This window comes from Sparus aurata, chromosome 2 (assembly GCF_900880675.1).
Source record: "Sparus aurata chromosome 2, fSpaAur1.1, whole genome shotgun sequence".
Lineage (NCBI taxonomy): Eukaryota > Metazoa > Chordata > Actinopteri > Spariformes > Sparidae > Sparus > Sparus aurata.
In genome coordinates this window covers 27,659,672-27,683,150 of record NC_044188.1, presented here as the reverse complement: position 1 = coordinate 27,683,150, position 23,479 = coordinate 27,659,672, and the positions used below count along the sequence as shown (strand labels likewise).

Sequence of the window (23,479 nt, the reverse complement as noted above, 5' to 3'; positions counted from 1 at the left end):
TGCCATCCCACACAGTTGATTACTCAAACTTGGACTGATGCTTGCAGAAAGAGAATCTCACAACTTGTTACAAAAGAGGAGAATTTCCCAAGACAATTAGCCAATACTTGCTGTTAGTTTAGGTTTGTATTGACACAGGCCAATACCACGTTCCATTTGATGTGTTTGAGTTTGTTATTTTGATCAGGCAAATGTCCTGGCTGCTCTTTGTTGGGCGGGGTCTGCTGTCAGGCCCCCTCTGAGGTAAAGTTGTCTGATAAGACTTTCTAACTGACGTCATTACACAGACATCAGCCAACAATGCAGCTATTTACTCCAAGCCAGATTTAGTCCCAAAGCAGGCCTCTCCGAGAAGCTGGGCACAAATGAAAGCAGAATTCTAAATAAGTGTGTCAGAAAAAAAAAGAAGTTTTGTAACTGTGGTGACGTCTATTTCCTTCATCACTGGCCTTTCAGAGTTGGAACACTAAAGTGAGGTCATTCTAGTGAAAGGTTTCTGATTCGTGTTGGGTTTTAGGACTGAGCTACCTGTACGTAAGCGGCTATTTGGGGCTGAACTAAAAGGAGAAAGAGAAAGGTGGACTGTAACTTGCTCTCAGTGACCAACAACACGTTGAAATTAGGGTGTAAAGCCTTAAGCCTGTAGTTAATATAGCCAGTCTTACTTTATATGCAGCAGTGTGCTCGTTGTCGTGATCAGAACAGTGATACATATTATTGGCGCTACACTCTTTCACTGTGCTCAAAGACTCCTCATCTGTGACCATAAAGCTCATCAGAACAACAGGCATCTCTCTGCAAGGTGAAACTGAACATACTGCACAGTCTGCAAGTTCTTGGACAGTGATCTGTTTTTCATTGTTTTGGCTATTGTCCACCATGTTGGATTTCAAATGATACAAGGCCAATGAGGTGAAAATGCTGACTTTCAACTCTAAGGGTGTTTACATTCATACCGGGAGAACAGTGTGGGAAAGTTTTAAGTCAACACTTCAATGTGTTTGTTTTATGTTGTAATTTCGACTCCAACGTGCAACGAGTCCACTGTCTTAATACTGAATGGCCGCACTTTATATACAGCCTATATATATTACATATAGTACTGGTAAGATGGAATAGCCAGGGTTTAAATCCAAGTAAAAGATAAGAGATTGGGGGGAAAAATGCTTAATACGACGAATGATTAGTAGTGTGTTGGTGTACCGTGTCAGATAGGTGCCGCGTGTATTGACCTAATGGTCCTTGACCAGCAGATTTTCTTTCCTGACAGTATGTTCCCTGCTATTGAGTTTCTGTCTCACTGATTGCCTGCTGTGTTTGAATAGAGCAAAATTTTGCCGGAGCTCTGAAAGGCAGCATTATTGAACTGCAATAGGGAGTGAGCTGTGGAGTAGCATTAGAATAAAGGCTGTTTTTTCGTTTCCAATGTATTTGTTATAACAACACTTTCAGATGAAACGCCTACAGACCCACTTTTGCAACGTGATTCCATGTTCTACTGCCTGTGTCTATGGAGTGGGACACCTTTTTTGTGTGTGTGCGTGTGTGTGTGTGTGTGTGTTGCAATTCTTGTCACTTATTATTAGTGAAATTTTCTTTTTCTCCCTCTCCGTCCCTGCATCTATCTCCCTCTCACTCTCTCACACTCATTCACACTTCCTGCTGCTACACTTTTAAAGTAATTAACCCTCATCACAGTGAAAGGCTTGCGTAACATCCTCTGAGTGCATGGTATGAAAGGGAGTTGGAAAACGTGTGTGTGTGTGTGTGTGTGTGTGTTTTATTTTATGTGAATGTGTACAAGCTGGCTTTCACAATTTCACAACTGTCTTTTTTTTAAGCCTTACAATCTCTCTCTGCCACCAGCACTGAAAAAGGAACGGCAGCCGCTCTAACTGCACCCGATAGCTTAATATAACACTATACATAGAAATAGAAAACACCATAGCAAGAAATGTGACTGACTGTTAGATGAGAACGGCCTGCTGGAATTCTCCACTTTACTGCACAGCAGGCCGAGACCTGCCAAGGAATGCAGGGAAGACAGCAGGAGAGAGATAGAGGGAGACGTAATGAGCAGAGAGAGAAAGGCCAGAGAAGGTAGGGTGAATATACTAGAGATAAATCTTAAATGAGATGTGTTGAAGTGAACACAGTAACAACTAAGGTAATGGCTACCTTTTCTCAGTGATTAATTTGCATAGAGTGGCACTGCAATTAACATGACATTGATTACAAACGTACCACTAAAATCAAACCTAAAAGACAAACCATAAACAGGATCATTGAGAAAACAATAGCGTACATTTGGGGTCTTCTAGCATTAAAGGTCGCTAAGCTGTCAATTCCCAGTTTTTGCTAGGTTTTGTCCCCCAACGTGTCCATTCTGTCGACCGAGATATCAGAGAAGCGTGTTATACAAGGTGCAATGTCCAGCAAAAACAATAGACACTCATCCAGGAAGGATATGAAACGAGCCATTTGATTACATGTAGTCTAGTTAATTATACACAAAGAACCACTGACGGTGACAGTGAAACGATGCATGCATTTTCCTCAAATTCCCGTATAAAACAAATCTGATGAAAATGGGATAGTCTAGATGACATTTGATGTGGGATCAGTGTTTCAGCGAATTCCTTGCTCACACAAATAACATGGGGACAAGGTTATCATCCCTCTACTGCCTTTGCATCACATATCTGAGAGGGTCGATGCACAGAATTCACAGGCTGTATATTCTTGTAGTCTATTTTTCCTGCACATCTAATGATGGGAAAATTCATATTGTTTTCTAGTTCTTCTCATATTTCATATTCCTATGTATAGCTGTGATACTGATTCTGATATTGGTTTTGTCATATGAGACCTAATATTGTCTGGGATTTTGGTAATGAAGCTAAATCTTGTCTGTCTGGTCCTATTGATTATTTATATAGAAGGGAAAAGGTGGGATTCAGCTAAATCAGATGTAGACAATGTCAGAATGTGAGACGTGATAATGTCATTATGATGTGTCATTTTGAATTAGAATTATTGCAAAACCATTTTGGAACAGGTGCAACCTACTTCAGGTGACAAATTATAACACTAAGTCGTTGCTGTCTGTTGAGCAGTAGACTTTGCGATGACACAACCAGGCACCTGTGGTACGACACCTGTTGTTGCACTGGCCATTGGTATCTTCACAGATACAGCAGCTGGATGTGGTAACCATGGCAGCCCTAGATGCATAGATAGCATCAGTTTACGCTGTCACCCCAGGGGGCTCCAGCCTCCTCTCTGTAACCTGAGAGGGCAAAACCTCAGCTTCACATCTCTATGACCACGCTCCCTTACAGCACAGGTTCCAACTGCTTATGACACACACACACACACACAGAGTCTCACACACGTGTTGAGCCTGGTGATAGCTTAATATTCATATGGCCTTATGGTGACACGTGGATGCATTCACATGCTGTGCTCGTCCCAACATTCCTGCACCCACGTATCCACAAATAACTGACAACTGGTTCCACTTTAATGCATATTAACATGTTGATGCAAGTGTGTGTTTAGAGACTGCACAAGATAACTGAGGTGGGAAGAGGAATAATAGTTAATGACTTTGTCTCACACGAGGTCTAAGTTAGGTACTGATGATGAAAGATGTGTCCTCATAGTAACCTGGACAGCATTTAGTATGGACAGAGTTTGGCACAATTTATTTTCTGGCATGTTAGCGCTGAGAAAATGGAGGATCACATTTGGCTTGAACTGTAGTTGAAAACAGGTGTTGTGCAACTTTATGCTGCCCTCATGATGTCATTGCGTCGTCTGGACAGTGTTAAGAGTTTATCTCACTCTCAACCGCTCTTTCCTTTCCTCCTGTAAAACTATATGACCTACGACTGAGCTCAGACAGCTTGTGTTTCTGTCTGTTTTGTAATTATGATGTGACAGCTTTGACGTGGTTTATGTGTTTGTCTTCGGAGAGATCAGCGGTGCTATACCCCAGACTGAGACAGACCTTTGCTCAGTCAGACACCCGGAAGGTAACTGATTTACAGACAGCATCTGAGGGGAACTTTTGAGAATACACACACAGACACAACTCCACCCACCTCAGGCCGGCCTCACAATAGCACCTATAAATAGAGATTGAAGCAAGAAGCTAAATAAAGGGAGACACAGGACAAAGAAGTAGGTAAAAAACCATCTGGAGACACGTAGAGGTGCATTGCTTGAACAACCTCTTATAAAATGCATCTAACTTTACTTTGATGGTAGCGAAAACCCGCCTGTGTGTGTTTCTCTGGGATGGAGGGTTAGAAACATCCCACTGTGCTAATGAGTGGGTGTGTTTTTGTTTTTTAGAAATGGACAGTGCTCTTTTGTTTACGGTGAAGCAGTGATGACGCATGGTCAAATGTAATGGCCCTTCAGACCACACTTGGTTTGGGGAGTGTGTGAAATGTGTGCACTGGTGCATTCCTCTCGCATTCCTTTTGCATGTATTGAGCTCATTACCTAAATCGTCTTTACGTGATGATTTCCAGAGACTTAAAACTTACTTCAGATCCATCATAGGGAGCATGATTCTCCGTTTTTTTTGCAGTTTGTTGACATCTGGCACTATATTGATAAGCTTGACAAAAGTATTGGTAAGTGTATTACATCTTACATTTGCTTATGCTTTGGTCATTGGTAGGAAAAGTAAGAAGACTACAGTGCTTTTCAAGGTCCTGCAGGAGACAACACTGCTTACAACAGGAGCTCTCACCTGACCTTCATGGCCTGCAGGTTGTAAGAACATGAAGGATATTTATGAGAATGGCAAGCATGCTCCCCAGTGACTTACCCACATGACCAATTCAGTAAGAAATCAAGAGTATATTGGCAGCCGTGATGAGTTCCCCAAGGTGAGGGACAGTGAGAGACTTGGCTGCTGATGAAGCCCACTCTCGTTTTTGCATTTGCATTTTAGCATTCTTCACATTCCTGTACCAGAGGATGGGTGGAGGAAAGGAAGGGTGTGTGTTTGTGTGGTTGTGTGGGGAGTGAGAAAGACATATCAGAGTTAGATTCTCACTGTGGTGTTTGTTCAGTGATAAGAGTGACAACAATTTGTGGGGAGGCTTTTTCTTGTGCTTCTATGTGTGTGTGTTGGCTCAGTTAGTCCTCCAGGACATATTCAAGTCTACGTATGCACATAATTCCTCTTGCATAAGAAACCTCACTAGATACACAAAACACTAGAAGCTAACGTCACTAACCACTAATCTGCGTATTGTCCTGGAAATAGTTTTGTCAGTGTTGTTATCCTTCATAAGTTAAATTTGACAAACTTGCAGTGGTATCTCTGGCAACTGAGACGCTGTAATGATATACACTAATAATGTTATTTATCAGTGCTATGCTATCAGTGTTAGAAATGATATCTCATTCAATGCTATTTCAAACCAAAATTCTTGGAAACAAATGACAAGAAGAGCAGATAATAGCACAGTAATCTTGCAAATAAAGAATAGGTCAGAAATGTGTATCATTCATATGAATTTAGTTTACAAGCACAATACAAAATAAATACCCCTTAAAAACCCACATGGACAGAGCCCACAATCACAGAGGAGAGTTAACCTTTTTTTTGCCAAGAATGTTTTTCCTTTGTAAATTTTAAAGTAAAGACTGATTAAGAGAAGCTTAAGGACAGCATAATTTATTTTTCATTGAATTGTAAGTAAACTAGCATGTATTATAAATAAACTACAACACAGCCCTGTCATGAATTTACAATCAGCCAGAACATTAAAACCACAGACAACGATCGGCCACAGCAACATTTGAATGTTGTTGCGGATTTTGATCCAGCAGGTTCGCAAGGTGGGGCCTCCATGCCTCAGACTTTTCCAGCTAATACTGTGGATGCTCGATCCTATTGAGATCTTGGGAAGTTGGAGGCCAGGTTGACACCTCAAATAGGGCCCTATAAAATCTGTTTTATTTTTTCCCAAATTCTGTTTTTTTTTTTTTTTAGTTTTTTTTTTTTACTTTTACTCTTATTATAACTACCAAAAACAGTGTGTTTTTAATGTAAATGACTAAAATGTACACAGATTAAATAGAAATTACCCTACATTTATTCAGGTGACAAACACATTTCCTCAATAATGTACCGGACAGTACATTAAAGTGCATCAAAAACATTTTGACTTCATCATGTCTTCATACAGCAGTATGTTTTGTGTTTTTATGGGTTTCATTTGGGTTTCATTGACTAAAAACATGGTCAGCTCTCAGGCAGATCCAGTAAATGTTTGCATATCAAATTGCACATTTGCGGAAACGCCAACCCTCCCCCTGTCCTCTGAGCTGCTAGTCCAGGCAGAGTCAACTAAGAGGGCTGTGGCTAACAGGGCTAACTAGCTAACAGCAGCTACTGTTAGCAGCAGTTAGTGGTCACTCTGGTGATATGCCAATAATATGAATCGGACAGGTGGCTAACTCTCACGCATTACACCTTTTAATTATGATTTCTCAGGTCTGCTTCTTTGCAAAACAACAGTTCACCTGACACAGGTTAATGTCGAGTTTCTCAGTTTTTTCGCCGACGAAGACGGAGCCGGGCAGCCGCTTCACCATGCTTACATTGTTTTGATGGGGGAGCTCAGTCTGTGCAGGGGGCTTGTTATGCCACCCAGATTTGCTTCCCTCCATGCAGTTTTCCCCAGACATACGTTCCTCTTGCACACGAAAACAGCATTTCAGTGAAATTATGTGAAATTCCGCGTTAAAAAATAGATTCCGTTTTAATTGGCCAATTCCGCGATTCCGTCCGCGATTCTGTGATTGCAGAAACCATAGGGACCTACTCAAGCTGCATTGTCCTGCTGGTGGGGCCACTGCCATCTGGGAAAGCCATTGCCATGGAGGGTGTACTTGATCTGCATGGCAGGTGGGTGATGCGAGTCCACATGATTCCCAGGACCCAAAGTCTACCAGCAAAGTCTTTTAAGGAAATGATCAATATTATTCATCTCACGTATTGGTGGTTTTAATGTTTTGGCTGATCGGTGTAAGTAGTTAGATAGCTAACAGATGCTAACAGATGGCTAAATGCCATAGAAATTGGAATGCTGGGTTTCTGAGCTGAGCCTCAAAGCTCTTGTACTTCTGCTATATTGAGTAATATTTCACAGTAGATTAACAGTGTTTTAGGTTTACCAGTTGTAGATTTCGAAATAGGTTTGCGTAGCAATGAAATCTTTTACGTCAGTGGTGACAGTTTATTTTATTATTTATACCACGTTAGGGATGAAAATCATTGCCCATGAATGCTCAATTAAGCCTTAAAGAGAAGAATGCTGTTGGAAATGCAATGTGTTTTGTAGGGATGTCCCGATCAGGTTTTTTTTACCCCGATCCCGATCCGAGTCCTTTAATATTTAGTATCTGCCGATACCGAGTCCCGATCCGATACTTGGCCTTAACTAATATTTTCCTAGATAATACAGCTGTATTAAGAAAAAAAGTACCTGCATCCAAGCTGTTCCTTAATAGGTTTTTATTATTTTGTTGAAACAAAGTATATACTTTAATATAGCTCTTAATTATTCTGCATATGCTATTACAACATTGGCCTCCACCTTCCTTGTGTTAGCAGGTGAGTGTGTGATGCTGCATTGTGACAGCAGACCCTCGTGTACAGCCAGCTGAAGTGTGTGTGAGACGCAGCTCACGCTTGGTACCTCCATATAATCCTTTGCTTATTTCATGTACTTTACGTTGTCACATAAAATGACGTGGACACATTGCTTGTCTATTAAGTGCGCATATACCGGCATGTTGTAACTCGAAAGTGGAATAAATGTAATGCAGAGATGGTAGGGCATACCGGGGATTCAAAAACTCCAGGTGACGAAGAAAACCCTGATCCCCTATTACGGAGATGAGCTGGTTTTCCAGAGCGATTAATTTGATGACCCTCTCTGTATTATTTGTGGACATGTCGCTGAGGATATTTCTCATAACTGAAAGTATCCGCGACTGTTTGCTGCTTTGGTCTCCTTGCCTGTACTCTCGAGTGAACACGTTGTATTCTTTGAGTTTTTGTTTTGTATATGCTGTATCAAATGAGTAGTAAAATGCAGCTCCGCGAAACGGCCGTATAGCAGATGTTACATGTCGCCGTTGGACTGCTTTCGCTTTCTAATTGACGTTATTTCCACACTGCAGACACTTTATTCACAGGTTTTCACAGAGTAACACCACGCGCGCGTCTGTGTTCCGCCACAAATTGTGCTCTGACGTTAAAAAAAAAAAACGGACTTGGGTCCACGTTCAAAACTGCCGATTCCGATCAGCGGAAAAATGCCCAGATCGGCTCCGATCCCGATCCTACAGATCGGATCGGGACATCCCTAGTGTTTTGTATGTGTTTTGTTCTGCCTGGTAATTGATATGTAATGAATGAAGTAATGGCAGCAATATATCCAGACTTCAGGCTTCAAAGAAATCAATTTAGAGATCTGTGGTACCAACAGTTTTTACATTCTGTATTTAAACATTGGTAGCCATGAAACAACTCAACCCCTTGGCTATATAGTCAGGTTGTTTCAAGAGAACAGGAGCAGAACTGAGTTTGGGCTTGGCCCTCCAGCAAACACGTCATCCTTGAACCAGTCCATAGTGAACCCTCTGTCTGTCTTGCTTTCTCAGTTTCTCCTAAAGTCACTGTAACAAAAACACACACACACTTACTGTGGATCATGTGATACTCTGAGCTAAATCCACTCCGGGAGTTGAACATTGACTGTCTCTGGCCTGAGATTTTATCGTTGTGTTAAACACACATTTCCTGGAACTGGTCACCAAATGAGCAGTTTTACCGTAGTTGTGCGTGGAAACAAAAATCATTATCATTTTCGGAGGAAACCCAGAGACTCAACTCTTTCTATGAATCTATCGTCAACTTCCATTGTAAGGTTAAAAATACCACTGTGTCTGTACATAAAAGACACACACACACACACACACACACACACACACACACACACACACACACACACACACACACACCACAGTTGTTTTTGTGAAGCTCTCTGTGTCACACCCTGGTAAACAAGATAGAGCATCTTAACCACTGGGGAAAAACAGGAAGTTTACTGGCCTCAATCGGAGTGTGTGCGCATTGCGTGTCATCATCAGCTTGTATGGCCTCACTGTGTGTTTTTGCACACAGTATATTTGTTTACCATATTGCTCAGTTTACATCATGGTTTCCATAGTTGCAGCTCTTTGAACTGTAGGCAGATATTACTGATGGAGAGGATGATTGACCGCCCTGAGAACTTTTGTTTGCACATACAGAGGTCATGTCCTCTGCTTCTTGTTTCATCTTGACATTTCAAGCCACAACGCTTGAGGTTTTCATCTATCATAGTCGGATTTCAGGCTTTCCAGCCAACTCAATGCACCCAAACTCATGTTTGAATGTGACAGTCAGATGACTTGACAGCACCTCTACTGCCTCTGTCAGAGTCAATATTATTTATAAAATTGAAGGAAATACAGCCCGACATTGCACATGTTTAATTGTAGCAATGAACCAGGCTTTCATTTGTTAAGTAATTACATTTTTCCTACTGAGGGAATCTGTTCAAGCCCAGCATATTTGAATCTCTCCTGTCATAGTGTCCGTTTGAATTGAAAGTTGCAGTTTGCGATTCTGCAGAAAGATATGTGATTGTTGAGTCTCATTCCCAGGTTTCTTGATACTGCTGCTTTGGGTGGGTGATGCACGGTATCAGTGGTCTCTGTGAATTGTTTTTCAGCTGGATATGCACAGATAGCAGGGTTTCTTCCGGGATTTTTTTAAACCGTGGGGGAGGTCTGCCCGAGTGGAAGAGGGGTGATGACAACAACGACGGCAACATGAATTTTGAAATGTGAAATTATGACTATTTCAAACTGAATGTTTTTCTAAATACATTATTTACTATAGGGTTTCCGGTACATGGCTTGAAAATAATGATTGCAAATAGGATCTTGCAGTATGTCTAGGCCAAAACAACAAACACAACAACAACAAATTAAAGATATAAGTTAAATAACTTGTCTATACTGAATACCTCAACCTCCTTTTCTGCCTCTCCTCTTTTCTCTCCTCCACTCACCTCCTGCACTACTTCTGCCTGTGCTCTTATCTAATATAATATTGAGAAGTGTTAAATTCGTTCACATCACTAATACCACGCAGGTAATGTTAGGAATATTTAAATATTACACTTATCATGGTACACATCATTATCATTTCTTGACTTGAGGGAATAACATCACGACAATAAGTCAAGAACATTGAGCCTCTCCTTTATGTAAGGTTACCTGACTCTCCTCCTCTGGAACCTTTCTCTTCTTTTGAAAATAGTTTAATATACTCATCTGAAAATGTAACCAGAAAAGAGTCATGGCAGAAAATGACCTGGGCATTACCTAAGCTAACTTTATGTCGTGCTGTTCAAAACGTGTATGTGAAACTTAACAGGTTTCCTCTATCAATAGAAAATTAAGTTTTACAGTTAAAAATTAATCTACAGCAAAATAATATCTCTCTCTACTGTATAACCAAAGACTCGACATGCTTTATTAGGCCTAAAGTAATCTCTCTTTAACAAGTGTCAGTGGTACAAAAATAAAAAAAAATAAGAATCTCTCTGAAATAATGATAGAAATAATGCGTATCCTGTATTAACCAATCAGTAACACATTTATCAGGATTTTTTATGTAGCCTAATCCATCTATACATTAGGGTCGTTTTCACTGGTTTGAACAAAACTGTATATATAGGCCTATAAAAATATATAACCTAGCTTAGGTACCTTTCTTTCACCCTCTCTATATAACTCTATTATAACAATTCTAGTATTATGCTGCAACCCTTATTTTCCTCATTGATCAGTCTGATGATTATCTATCCTGATATACCCGTTCCGTTCTGTTCCGTTATCTTCTGCTTTTCCGTGAGGGTCGCGGGGATGTTTTATCCCCCTTTAATTGTTTAATTGTTTTCTCTATAAAATGTTAGATAATAGTGACAAATGTGCGTGTGAAATTCCTTGTTTTATCTCAGCAACCAAGGATTTTCTATTTTCTATCGTATATGACAAAAAAGTGTGGAACCATAGTTCATAGATGATAATCGATGATTAATTTTCTGTTGATCAGCTAATGGTCTCAGATCTCCCCGATATTGCTGTACTGAGTCGAAAAGTAAAGCAGAGGAAGGTACAAGGTTAAACTTGTTTTGGGAGTTTAACTTTGAGTAAATTGTCCGGGTAATATCAAGTGAAATATTACAACAGGGAAAATGTACAAATTGACGGATTAATAGAAAATTGTTCTGAAAAAATCTGCAGTTGTTAAGTCAAAGTTAATACATCAACAATACATTCCGCTTGATGCTCACAATAGTTTTGACTTTCACTTGACTGCAACAATTTTTGTAGAAATTCTTTAGTTAGGATAATATTTGTGCTTCAACACCAAGTAGATGTGACTCAGACTTTTATGTAGGTGTGATTGATATTTTTCTGCACTACAGGGTCATTTGCCTATGCAGGCATTATGCCTTCTCAGTGATTTCTAAAATTATCTCCAAATTGACCTTGAGTGGAGGAGAAATTATTTGGTTTCATAGAGAAGGGAGACAGAGGGAATAGATGATAAGAAAAGAGAGATGGTGAAGCGGGGTCAGCTGGGGCTCTTAGCTATGAGCGCTCTGTAGTTTCTTGTTGTCTTTTCTCGTATGTTGGGGCAATTGGGGCCAGTTACATTGTGTGAGAGTTTACAGCAAATGATGCAGACTTGTGCTCACTCACTTAAAGAGAAAAGCCACCATGCTCTGTTTCCACTCTAGATTGTTAAATCAACCACTTCAACCACTTCCCATGTATTGACATTCATTTGAACTAGTTCTTTGAACTTACGCACAAACTCAAGAGACAGCTCCTAGACATCCCCCACATTGTTTGATCCGTTTGTTGTGTTTTATCTTCCATCAGATGCAGTGTCTCAGCCACTATCCAGACACGCCCAGCAAGGAGCAGAGTCACAGGAAATAAGAGACTTTAGGAAACAGCAGGTACAACCCTGTGTGTGTGTGTGTGTGTGTCTGTGTGTGTGTCAGTGCGTGTGCGCGTGTGTATGCTGTATCTTGCAATTATCTTGACCTACTTAACCTGTGATGTAGTTTGTATGTGTGCATTTGTTTCTGCGTATAAGTGGGAGAGGAGGAATGAAGCACTGACTTGACTGGAATCTGGGAGAGTAGGCCTCGTCCTGACAGGCGGGAATATGTGGAAGTCAGCCAGCATGCTTTATTGTCATGTCAGAGATCAGTGTTACACTACCTGAGTGCACTCTCACTGCATCATCTTTGATTCATTATGTCCTCCTATTTGTCTGAATTGCTGTAGAACTAGTCCGGACAGGACAACAAAATGGATCTTGTGTTTTGTTTTGTTTTATGTCACTGCAGCTGCATTTTGTAAAAGTTATCAGCATGTTTTTGCTTCCTTAAATTACTCCTGTAGCTTTCTTGGCTCTTGTCAGCACTGTAAAGTCTGAAGTGTTTCATCAGGTTTGAGCTGTTGCTAAACTTGGCTGTCATTTCCTCGTCAAAAGTATTGCACCCTGTGCCACATTTAGACAGACTTTTGAACAGTGTGTCCTTATTGCAGGACGTTCTGTGCAGCACAGTGCTATGTGTATAAATATAAAGAGGTATGTGTGTAAATATGTGGCTGTGTGTGTGTATGTGTGTACAAACGCTTTCTCCATCACTGTAGTTGCCCAGTGAGCGTGTGAAGATGCCCTTTTTGGAACAGATGTGGTGATTGGATGAATGGCTCTGTAAAATTAACCATTAAAGTCCTGACCTGCAGCACTCTCAGCACTACTGACCCAATTTGTCGATCCAGCCCTGGCTGTCACAAGTGGAGTGTGCGAGGCTGCTGCTTTCAAGTGCAGAATGGTTTGTTTGTTACAGATTGTCCTTTTTGCTGTCGTCACCTACCACATGCTCTCCTCCTCCTCTGCTTTTGAATCAAACTAGATCTGCAACAGTCAGTTCATTCATGAATTAGTCGATTGGCAGAAATTTGAGATCTTCATTTGATAATCAACGAATTGTTGTAATCAGGTTTTTTGGTTCACCCAAGTGTGATTATTTGCATTTTTCCTGGGTCTTCTTTGAGATTAAAGCGACATTATGTAGAAATTAGCATTTTGTGGGATTTGGTGTCCCCAGCAGTCTATAAAATTGTCAGATGTAATAAATGTGCTAACTTCAAACAAAACTTATTCCATGATGACAATAAATAAAGGGTAGGGTCTGGACTCGAATGGGAAAGTTATATGAGATAAGTTTTGTTGTGAATGCTGGTGCTATTCGATTGATCGGTTGATGTCTTGAAAGCTTGTATGATGAAGTAAACATGTAGGTGTGGAACCTACATTCTCACTGAAGTTACATAGTGCAGAAACACTATGGGGCAGGAGTGGCTGAGATAATGACACCATTCAGCCTATTACAAGACACTGAACAGTCACAATGATTTTGAAGCTGTTTTTAAGTTAAAAGGTAAATATTGTTGCTTTAAACTCCATACCTATGGGGTTTTGGGACTGTTGGTTGGATGAAACAAGCAATTTTCCCCCGTTTTCTAACACTTAATGGGCCAATTGATTGTGGATGGACTGACCTTGGCTGATTTTTGGGGCAGATATACAGCGTCCTTTTTCTGACTGTAGTCACCACTCTGTTGTGTCACTCAGCACCCTGCCCACAACATTATCTGATTGGTTTAGACATCACAACTAATGGTGTATCAACACTGAATAACCTAAATCTGCAGTGTAACCTGTAACTACAGTTATTAAAGAAATGTAAAGGTCACTTTGGTACAGTACTTAGGTACATAGTATTGAAGTTCCATCATTGGTTGTTCAAAATTTTGACACTAAGAAATGTAATTTTACTGCATAAAAAATGACATCCGCTCCAGATATCCTTTAACAGTCTCCTTAATCACTAATAATCAGGTATGGGTCGATTCCTACAACTGATGGATGGATTAATCAAGAAAAACTGCCATAATAATCAATGATGAAAATAATCTCTAGTGGCCGCTCTGTGTCATACAGTTTTGTTTTCTGCGATTCACCACCATGATGGCTTGTGTGCCAGCTGCAGAAACTCGTAGAACAAACACAGTCTTAACTTCCTCCTCTTCTCAGATGTAATGCTTTATAATTGTTCTGGTGCAGGTGCAGCTTGCCCGCATAAACCCCCATTTCCTGCTGTCAATCAGCGCCGGTGGCCAATAACCACCAATAATCAGTACAGATGCCTCCCACCTGCGCTCTCTGTTTGCCCTCCTCCCCTCCTTCCTTCACTCCTACTCAAATGTGAAAAAATAGCTTGATCCAATTACTCATGCTGTGTTCTGTCTCCGGTGATCTTCCCACCAACACTGTCATACTATCACCACCGCACTGCAGGATCTTCACGAAGCTTCCCATAAGAAAAATGAGGAACGTCTGTGCTGACTTGTCTTTTTTTTTTTTCCAGAAATGACCTCTGAGTGTTCTCTTTCTTGCTTTTAGTATTAACATTAAGCAGTGTGTTGAAACTGTTTGACTCACAATCATAGGAAGCCCTGCCCTTCTCCATTCTTCAGATTGTGTTTGGGTGGCATTATCCGTATGACACTGACCTAGCTACCCGAGGTATTACAGAGCTTGTGTATAATTAGAATAGCTCGTGTTTTCAGCTGGACAATAGAACATGCAGTGCTACAGTTAACTAATTATAGATGAAGCGTGGAGATGGCCAGTTTCCTTGCATGCTCGGCTACATTATATTTGATGCTATTGTGTATCTGTCTCCATAGAAAACGGTGATAATACAATATATTTGGAAGGATTCTTGTTCTGTGTGCTTTTTTAATATTTGAACAGAAAGGGACCCTGTGTGTAGAGTCGAGCAGCCCAGACAGATGGATGGATGTTTAAAGTGGAGAGGCAGACATCAGCGTGTCATTTACTGCAGAGAAGTGTTCCCAGCAACCCAGTTACCTCTGTAGCGAGATGACGGCCACAGCCAAGAAATCTCTCTCATTTCCAAGCTTGTGTGTGTGCCATTCAGCGTCAATGTGTGGCCCTTTGTTTATGAGGGAGATAAATGGTGGTTTGGCAAGATGCTGGTAGACTTATACTGAAAAATCAGCAGTGTGTGTGGGAGCCATCCCCACTACATTAACGGCAGTTCAGTGTTATATTTGTCTGTTTCTTTTCAGTCTTTCAAATGTTTACGGATATAATCGGCATCCACAACCGATCGAGCCTGTTTGTGATTTCCCACTTCCTCAGAATCGTGTTGCAGTGCTTTTCGTAGTGACCTCAAACAACCTCTCAATCAGCTCTGTTGTTCTTTGGCTGTAACACGTTGCTCTATCAGACTCCTCTATTATGGTTATAAACAAGTTGTGAAGACATAAACGGGTTGTTCAAAACACACTTAAATAATGTAAAAATTGACAGTGGTACACTAAAGATATCAAATGGGGGCTTTCAAAATGTGTGGTGCGTCTCTGTGGGGTGTGTGCATAGGAAGAGACAAATATATAGGATCAAAATGTATTAATATGTTGCACTGCCAACATTTTGTCATTACTTAGGCTGTCCTATGGAAATGTGCAGAGTGGATGCAATTGGTGGGGCACAGTTGTCCCTTTTCTTGTTTGGGGACTTTGAGAGTTTAAAACCACTGGATTAGACTAAGCTATTAGTCAATCAAAGGAAAATGAAGATGCAACTATTGTGTGCTAGTTTCTCAGATGTGCTTATTTTCCAGCTTTGCTCCAGCAGTGTTGAAGACTTATAGATAAGTATATCTTTGGGTTTTGGACTATTGTCAGACAAAATTGATAATTGGAAGACATTGGAAGAGAAAAAAAGATATTTTTTATAGACTAAATGGTTCAAGTATTAATTATAAAAACATGAGCAGATGAATCAATAATTGCAATACTAGATCAAATGAATTATATTAATTGCTCAACTTGGTCTTCGGGAGATTGTGATGGACATTTCTTTGACAATTTTTTGACTTTTTTCATTTTTCAGTTTGAATTGGAACAGATCTGAAAATCTGCTTTTGCTGTCATCACAAATATTCACTGCTGTGTTGTCAGCTATTTCAGTGCTTGTAACATCTTTGACAATACCGGATTGAACCAGCTGGTGATGAGTGACGACAGATTTTATTTAGAGCTAGTAAGTAGGTTTAGTCGAAAGACAGGTTAACGTTAATGGAAAAATATTGACCTAAAACAAAAAATGAATAACACGTCTGCATCATGTTCACTTCCTAATGATGGCTGTTCATTGTTTCCACTTCGTCATAGTTTCCAAGGAAGGCTTCATCTGTCCTTAAAAAAAAGTTGTTGTGTCAAATGGAACAAAGGCTAATACTTATGTCACCCTCATAGAGCAGCTGTTGGTGCACAATCCTCCTCAACATCACGACAGGAAAAAAAACATACGAGCCAGCCCCAACCTGTATTTTTTAAGATCATTGGATGCTGAACTAAAGGAGGGTGGAGTGTAGCCCTCAACACAGTTATTCAAATAGTCCCTTTACAGAGAAGAAAACAAGGAAGTAACCCATAATATACAATTCAAAATGGACCTTCTGTCTTTGTTTAGACTTCATCAGGTGTATTTATAGAAGGATTTATTTTTGTAAAAAATGTTCTCAGAAATGGTCTTGGCTGCTTTGAGTCATTGTCAAGAGCAGAGGAAGCAAAGACGAATACATCCAGTCTCTGTGTGCTTTAATTTCTTCATTTCCTGTTTCTCAGAATCAGATTGGCACGGCAGGCTTTACATATGTGGTTTTATTTTCAGCCCTGCAATGCTTTCTCATGCCTGTGTCGGAGCTTACTTTGAATAATGACCCCTGGATGTGATAAGAGTTTGCATAGCCTCTAGCTTTTCAGTAAAGGTATGGCGAACATGAGCTTTGAGTGCTCTGCCTCCACGTCTCTGAGGAAAGCTGGTGTATACTTACTGTAGTATTGACTTTCATCGGAGACGCTTAGGCTAAAAAAAGCAGCTTACTTACATGTGCTCAGGCATTGACCCAAGTGGCTATGTCTGTGTGTGTGCGCGCATATGGTTTTTGGAAGCTACTGAAGGAGTGAGTAATAGGCGGCAGAAGTGAACCCTTCTGAAAGTGAACCCATACTGAACCCTGCAGTAAATCATGCAAGTGTTGTTGTTTATTGTAGGGGGCACTGTGTGACCAGCGCCATATGACCCTGTTGCCCCCTCCAGCCGCTGTGTTTTTACTGGAGCTCTGTGTGTGTGTGTGTGTGTGTGTGTGTGTGTGTGTGTGTGTGTGTGTGTGTGTGTGTGTGTGTGTGTGCGCGTGTGTGTGTGTGTGTGTGTGTGTGTGTGTGTGTGTGAGATTGAGAGAGAGAAATGTTGTGAGGGTTGTTGGGGGCAAGGGCATTACAAGGGTAGTGTTTGTGTCGGGCACGGGACCGTCCTTGCTGGCACGCACGTACACATACACGCATGCACACACAGTTGCCAAAAACAGTGGCTTATTGTGGACGCCGAGCCCAGTTGGGTCCACGCACTACAGTCACACATTGTATCACCCGCTGCCTCTCTGTCTCTTCCTTTCTCTTATCTTTGTCTCTCTTTATCTATCACAAATAACTCTGTTTTTCTTCCTCAGTTACTTCCCTTTACTTTTAATTTTGTTTCACTTCAGTTTCCTGACACTCGTGACCTCATGTTCACACTTCACCTGTATATTCAACTCACGGCTGTCTCAGTTGCTGCCCTTGTTCCCTTCTTTTCATCTTTCAACTAGCCTTTCTTCATGACAGACTCCCTCTCTAGTTGTCTTGTATCGTCCCCCATCCCCTCTTCACTTCTCATCTCTGAGGGAGGTGTGAGGAGTCTTACAGTTGAGTCATGGAGGGAGAGCGGCTGCTTTATATTGGTGTGTGTGTGTGTGTGTGCGTGTGCTTCTCCTCACTTGTCTTGTGTCTGTGAAGTGAATCAGGCTCTGTGGAACATCACACTTGCACATCTAATTTGCCACATCCCCTCCCCTCACACATACACTGAAAGTGATGGAAGCTACAAGATGAACTCTTAATCTGTCCTTATTTTGCAGACGGTCTGCATGACTTTTCAGATTCACATTTTATTAGCATGTACATCTGTATGTATATCATAGTGTGTATTATATCAATGGTACTCATTGCACCATTGTCTCATATTTTACTGTCCTGACATTTGCTCATAATGCCAGCTAAGTGGTATTATCAAGGTATGTTACCATGGTCCCTGATGCAAAGCTATTCAGTCCTCTTTTGCCCCCACTATACCTCAGGTAAAAAACACACACTATGTCATTGATGCACTACTGTCCCCATATGTTCTCTTGCACCATAATTATAACATTTCCTTACCACGTATATTTTCTCTGCATCCTGCCAGTTTATTGCTTTCTTGACACTTGATAGATGGCTAATCTGTGTAAAAAAGGCTGATGACTACACATACAGGATGCACATCTATAAGAGCTAGAGGTATGTTCAGGTCAAAGAAGAGTCTGCACATCAGAGGTCCATTCACTGCTTTATTAAAGGTCAGATATCATATAAGTTATAAGTTATTATGGATTTTCATCAGAGCAGACTTCACAGGTTTATGTTCATTATGAATGAGTTTCTGGTGTGCAACAAGAAGTCTGTATGTGTGTGTTAGAGGGTTTTTACTTCCCTCTTCATAGAACATTTGGTGAAACTTAAAACACTTCTTGATGCAGCAGATAAATACAACAGAATGAATTCCTGCTTTTTTAATAATTATACAAGTATATCTTCCTCTTCTGTTATCGATATTTTTATGCTGATTGCTGTTCAGTATATTGTGCATCACAGAGTTGCCTGTATTGTGACACCACCAATATATTGGGCAACATATCATCTTAGTTCTGTGTCCGAAGTTAACCTATTATTTAATGAAGCACATGAAGCTTGAAGCTCCGCATGTCAGAAAATACTGCAGAAAATTAGAGCATGTACTGTCAGTGCCATCGTTTCAATAAGCATTTGCAATGTTACAACATTTATTTCCATCCAGAGTTGCATTAATATTTTTAACAAGATCTTACACTGATGTTGGGCCGCTGCATAAAGTCTTCCCCAGCACATTTCAAACAATCTCAATGGGATTATGATCTGGACTCTGGTGACCAAGTAGCTACCCTTTGCTTTGTTGACAGCGCTGCAAAGCCTCGGCCTTCTCTCAGTGAGCTTCATGATGTAGTCACCTGAAATGGTTATCACTTCACAGGTGTGCCTTGTCAGGGTTCATTTGTGGAATGTCTTGCCTTCTGATATTCCAGGGTATAATTGGCTGTTTTTGACTATTTTTTATTTTGCCATTATATTTCACCTTAAAAGCAATTTACTTGGTGTCATTATTTTCAGCACAACCTCACATGTGTGACTGTACAGTTCTTTTTTCATTTTGACATACTGTATTAACACAATGGACCTAAAATCACAAAAAAACATAAAATCCGAGTAGATAAAGTTAGATTTTTTTACTGTGAAAACCACAAATATGTTTAACAAACCATTTTTTTTTTTTACTTATAATGCAAATATAAATTGTTGTTTGCTAAATTTGTGCATACATTTAAAAAATGTACAAAGTTATATGTAACTATTTACATTTAAATGCAGGCAATTCTCAGGTCTGCCTGAGCTCCTTCCAGCTGAATAAATAGCTGGACTGCCTGCTCCACATTCAGCTTCTCCTCATTATTCTGACTCTGACCGTGTAGCTAGCGGCTAGCAGCTAGCTAGCGGCTAGCTACACATGAACATCCACAGATTCCGATTCCACTTTGTTGTCCGCGCGTCTCCGGATCTCCTCAGACCCGAACAGACTCGGTCCGGACTCGTTTAATCTCATTAATCCACAACAGTCAGTTTAGATGCACAGAACAGAACAGAACAGAACGGGACCGAACCGTCGGCAAAATCCCGGTCCAGCTCGCGCCGCTGCAGGTATAAATCCGCTTGTTTCTTCAGGTATGTCGTGGGCTTGAGCTCTGCAGTGATTGGCTCTGGTGCGCACGTGGCCACGGTTTGCAGTGATTGGCTCTGGTGCGCACGTGACTGTGGTTGCTCAGGTGGACAATGCTCGGCGGAATTTGTAAAGCATTTATGAAATAATTTATTCACGGTATCATTGCAGTCCAAACAAATGCTTAGATGCACGCCACTGAACCACGCAGCAGCCATGTTGAAAGTCTCAGGTCAGTGTGATCTTTATCCGCAGAGATATTTGACCAACAGACACATACACACACAGACAGACAGTGATTCTTTGTATTTATAGATAGATGTGAAATATAAAACATGTTTTGAGATATTTCACGCTTTTTTGTTTACTACATAATTCCATATGTGTTCATTCATAGTTTTGATGCCTTCAGCGAGAATCTACAATGTAAATGGTCATGAAAATAAAGAAAAAGCATTAAATGAGAAGGTGTGTCCAAACTTTTGACTGGTAGTATATATCTGCCCAGTTTGTTTGGTACACCTAACTGATTTTACTAATATACTGTAATACAAAATGCCCCCAATAAATCCTCTCTTTTCACTTTCCATTGCAACTGAGTATGTATACCACAATAGAAGTATTTATACATATGCGTGGGAAAAACTCTGAGGAAAGACTGCTTTATGCAACACACACACACACATACTGATGGATAACACAGTTCTGTGTGTTTTAGGCAAGTTCAGACTAATGCCGCCTTTAAAGTGGAACTTGTGAGATCATGTTTTCGACATGGGAAGTTTAGTACGTAATATGTTTGTTGTTCAAGCGGTTTAACTTGAGAGCACCGTTGCTAGGCAACTGATTATAAAAATTGAATGTCGTCTTGTTCTCTCTTCAGAAATGATAAATGTTGGTATTTTCTGCCTTTCAGTGCACTGTTGAAGGTATGTTCTGTTTACACTGCAGCAATGATGTCAATACAGGTGCTTACCCTCTGCAGTGAAGGCTTCTGCTATGACATAACTGGACAGGCCTTTGATTAGATTTGAGCAGTTGATTTTATGCCAACCGGTGGCCCTATCCTGTCTGCCTGAAAGCCCTGATGACCCTAGGAACAACACTGACGATGCATCCTAGAGATTTATCTTGCAACCTTCTGCATGTCTTCGGCTGATTCCTCTCTGTCTGTCTTGCTGCATCAACTCAGTGACCTGGTCCTCCTGATGCAAACACAGAGGAAAATGGCCATGAGTGCACATTAGAGCCCCTAATGTCATTCAAACTTGTTAAAGTCACAATGCGGACTTGCACTGTCGCCATCTATCTGGCAGTGACTCCTCCTGATGTCACGGATAGGAGTACTTTGATGTGTTTGCGTGCAGTTGTCACAAGAGATTGATGATGATCTGATCTCCTTTTCTTATCCATGATGTAACAGTAGGCAATGGATTGGGTATGGTGATGCCACAGCGTTATAATGGTCGTGTAACAAATGTCACTCTGGTCCCAGATGAATTGTAACCATCTAAAATGTAATGAGGGAAGTAAAAGGACTTTTGGACAAAATGCTTCAGTGAGAACGTCATAATGTCAGACAGTAATGACATGAGTCTGATGATTGTGATGTAGCAGTAAAGCTGAGTGAGTACATCTCCCTCCCTTTTATCAGCTCCTGTTAAAAAAAAATCATGTTTATTCAACTAGAATACTTCAAACAACGTAAAAAAATAACTCTTCAGGAATAAGAATAACAGTGCAGCCTGTGACTCAGCGTTCATCATCTATTTATGAATGACTGGTTGGGACTTTTGCTCTGGTTATTGTTTGTCACTCATTTCCTGTCGAGTGTCATTGCTTCCTGTCTGAGGCAGACATGTGCCACTGTGTCACTGGAGATGGTTAGCACGTTGGAGCACTGTTAGCTGTCCGGATGTGGTCGGTTCACACAGACAACCCTTACCAGCACAAAAGTACACGCATACAGACACACACACACCCACTCATTCACTTCATTCATGTTTCTTCTCAGATGCTGTGTGTGTACGGAGACAAGTTGTTCCCTGGTGGCTGTGAGAATATCATTACAGGGGATTTGGTTTCATGATGCTTCCTCATTCCTTCTTCCTGTAGGAAACAGTACCGAGATGAATATTTGATCAGTAAAATCAGATGAAACTGGGCACTGTGGGGGAACTAAGGCAATGAAGAAAGAAGTAGTTGTAGGATGAAAAAAAAAGGCATCCTCACGGCCCTGGAAGTACTTTAAATAACTATATGTCATGAGTGCAACATGAGAGGTCCCACTTGAATCCCAACACATTGCAGTCACTTTGTACAAATGTTCATACAAGCACACAAACACGTCTAGTCACTGACCAACCACAGTGTGTCAGAATTAAAGTGACTGTTAGACTCGAATGTGTGTTTACTGTCTACAGCCACCACCTACGTCCACCCCTAAATACAGTAAGTGTTAGTATGGCTTGACTGGTGACTCACGTACACACACACACACACGCTCCAGCCACAGTACACAGACACACCCCCCAGCAAACTGCTAATCCACCCGCTCCCCAGACAAACACATACTGTTGAGCTTAACAGCTTCTCTGTTAACCTACACACACACACTCACAGAGGCCAACACTCTCTAATATTGAGCCAGATTTGAACACAGTAAGCATATTGTGCAAAAAGCTACAACCGCTGTTCATTCAACTTCCAAAACTCTGACAGGTTACCTGAGGTAGTGTGTGAGCTGTGTTTTCAGTAATGACTGCCAAATAGAAAAGGTACTCCCTGAATGAAAGGACCATTAATTGTATTATAAACAATTGAGTCTGTAAAATGTCAAAACTGTAAATATAATAACGATCGTGACATTTTCCAAGAGCCTAAAGAGACGTGTTTAAATCACCTCTTGCGTGCAACCAACAGTCCAAAAACAGAATAGAAATAATCTTTGTTCGTCAAATGACTTCTGACCATCAGCTAATACACTAATAAATAACTATAACTATCACAATACAAGAACTTCCTGTTTGCTACCAAACAACATCCTCACACAGTCAGATGAGCTGGATGGAGCCATGGTAGTGCATACACACCATCCCACCTACACCCACACACACACACACACGCTCACTCTGCCTTGCCAGAGGCGGAAATGCTGACTCAAGCAGTCTCAGTATTGCCTGTGCGTGTATGTCTCCACGCTACAGGAGTACGGTGATTGTAGTGGCGAGGTGAGGTGGTCTTGGATCCTTTTTTGTGAACTTTTTATTTTTAGCACAGTGCGGTAGAAAATGTGTCACAAGACCCATAATCACC

At 40.8% G+C, this 23,479-nt stretch overlaps 1 protein-coding gene across 2 annotated transcripts in view; it reads left to right on the top strand.

Annotated features, from left to right (window-relative positions):
• The window catches only part of pik3cb (phosphatidylinositol-4,5-bisphosphate 3-kinase, catalytic subunit beta), a 56,893-nt gene that overhangs the window by 2,466 nt on the left and 30,948 nt on the right, over nucleotides 1-23,479 (top strand). Inside the window, exon 2 of one of the 2 annotated variants that reach the window (XM_030395498.1) lies at nucleotides 12,043-12,122. The exons of the other annotated variant lie outside the window; for it this stretch is intronic. The gene's annotated coding sequence lies outside the window, so the exon portion shown is untranslated. The remainder of the gene's footprint in view (nucleotides 1-12,042; nucleotides 12,123-23,479) is intronic. 2 annotated transcript variants of the gene reach the window in all.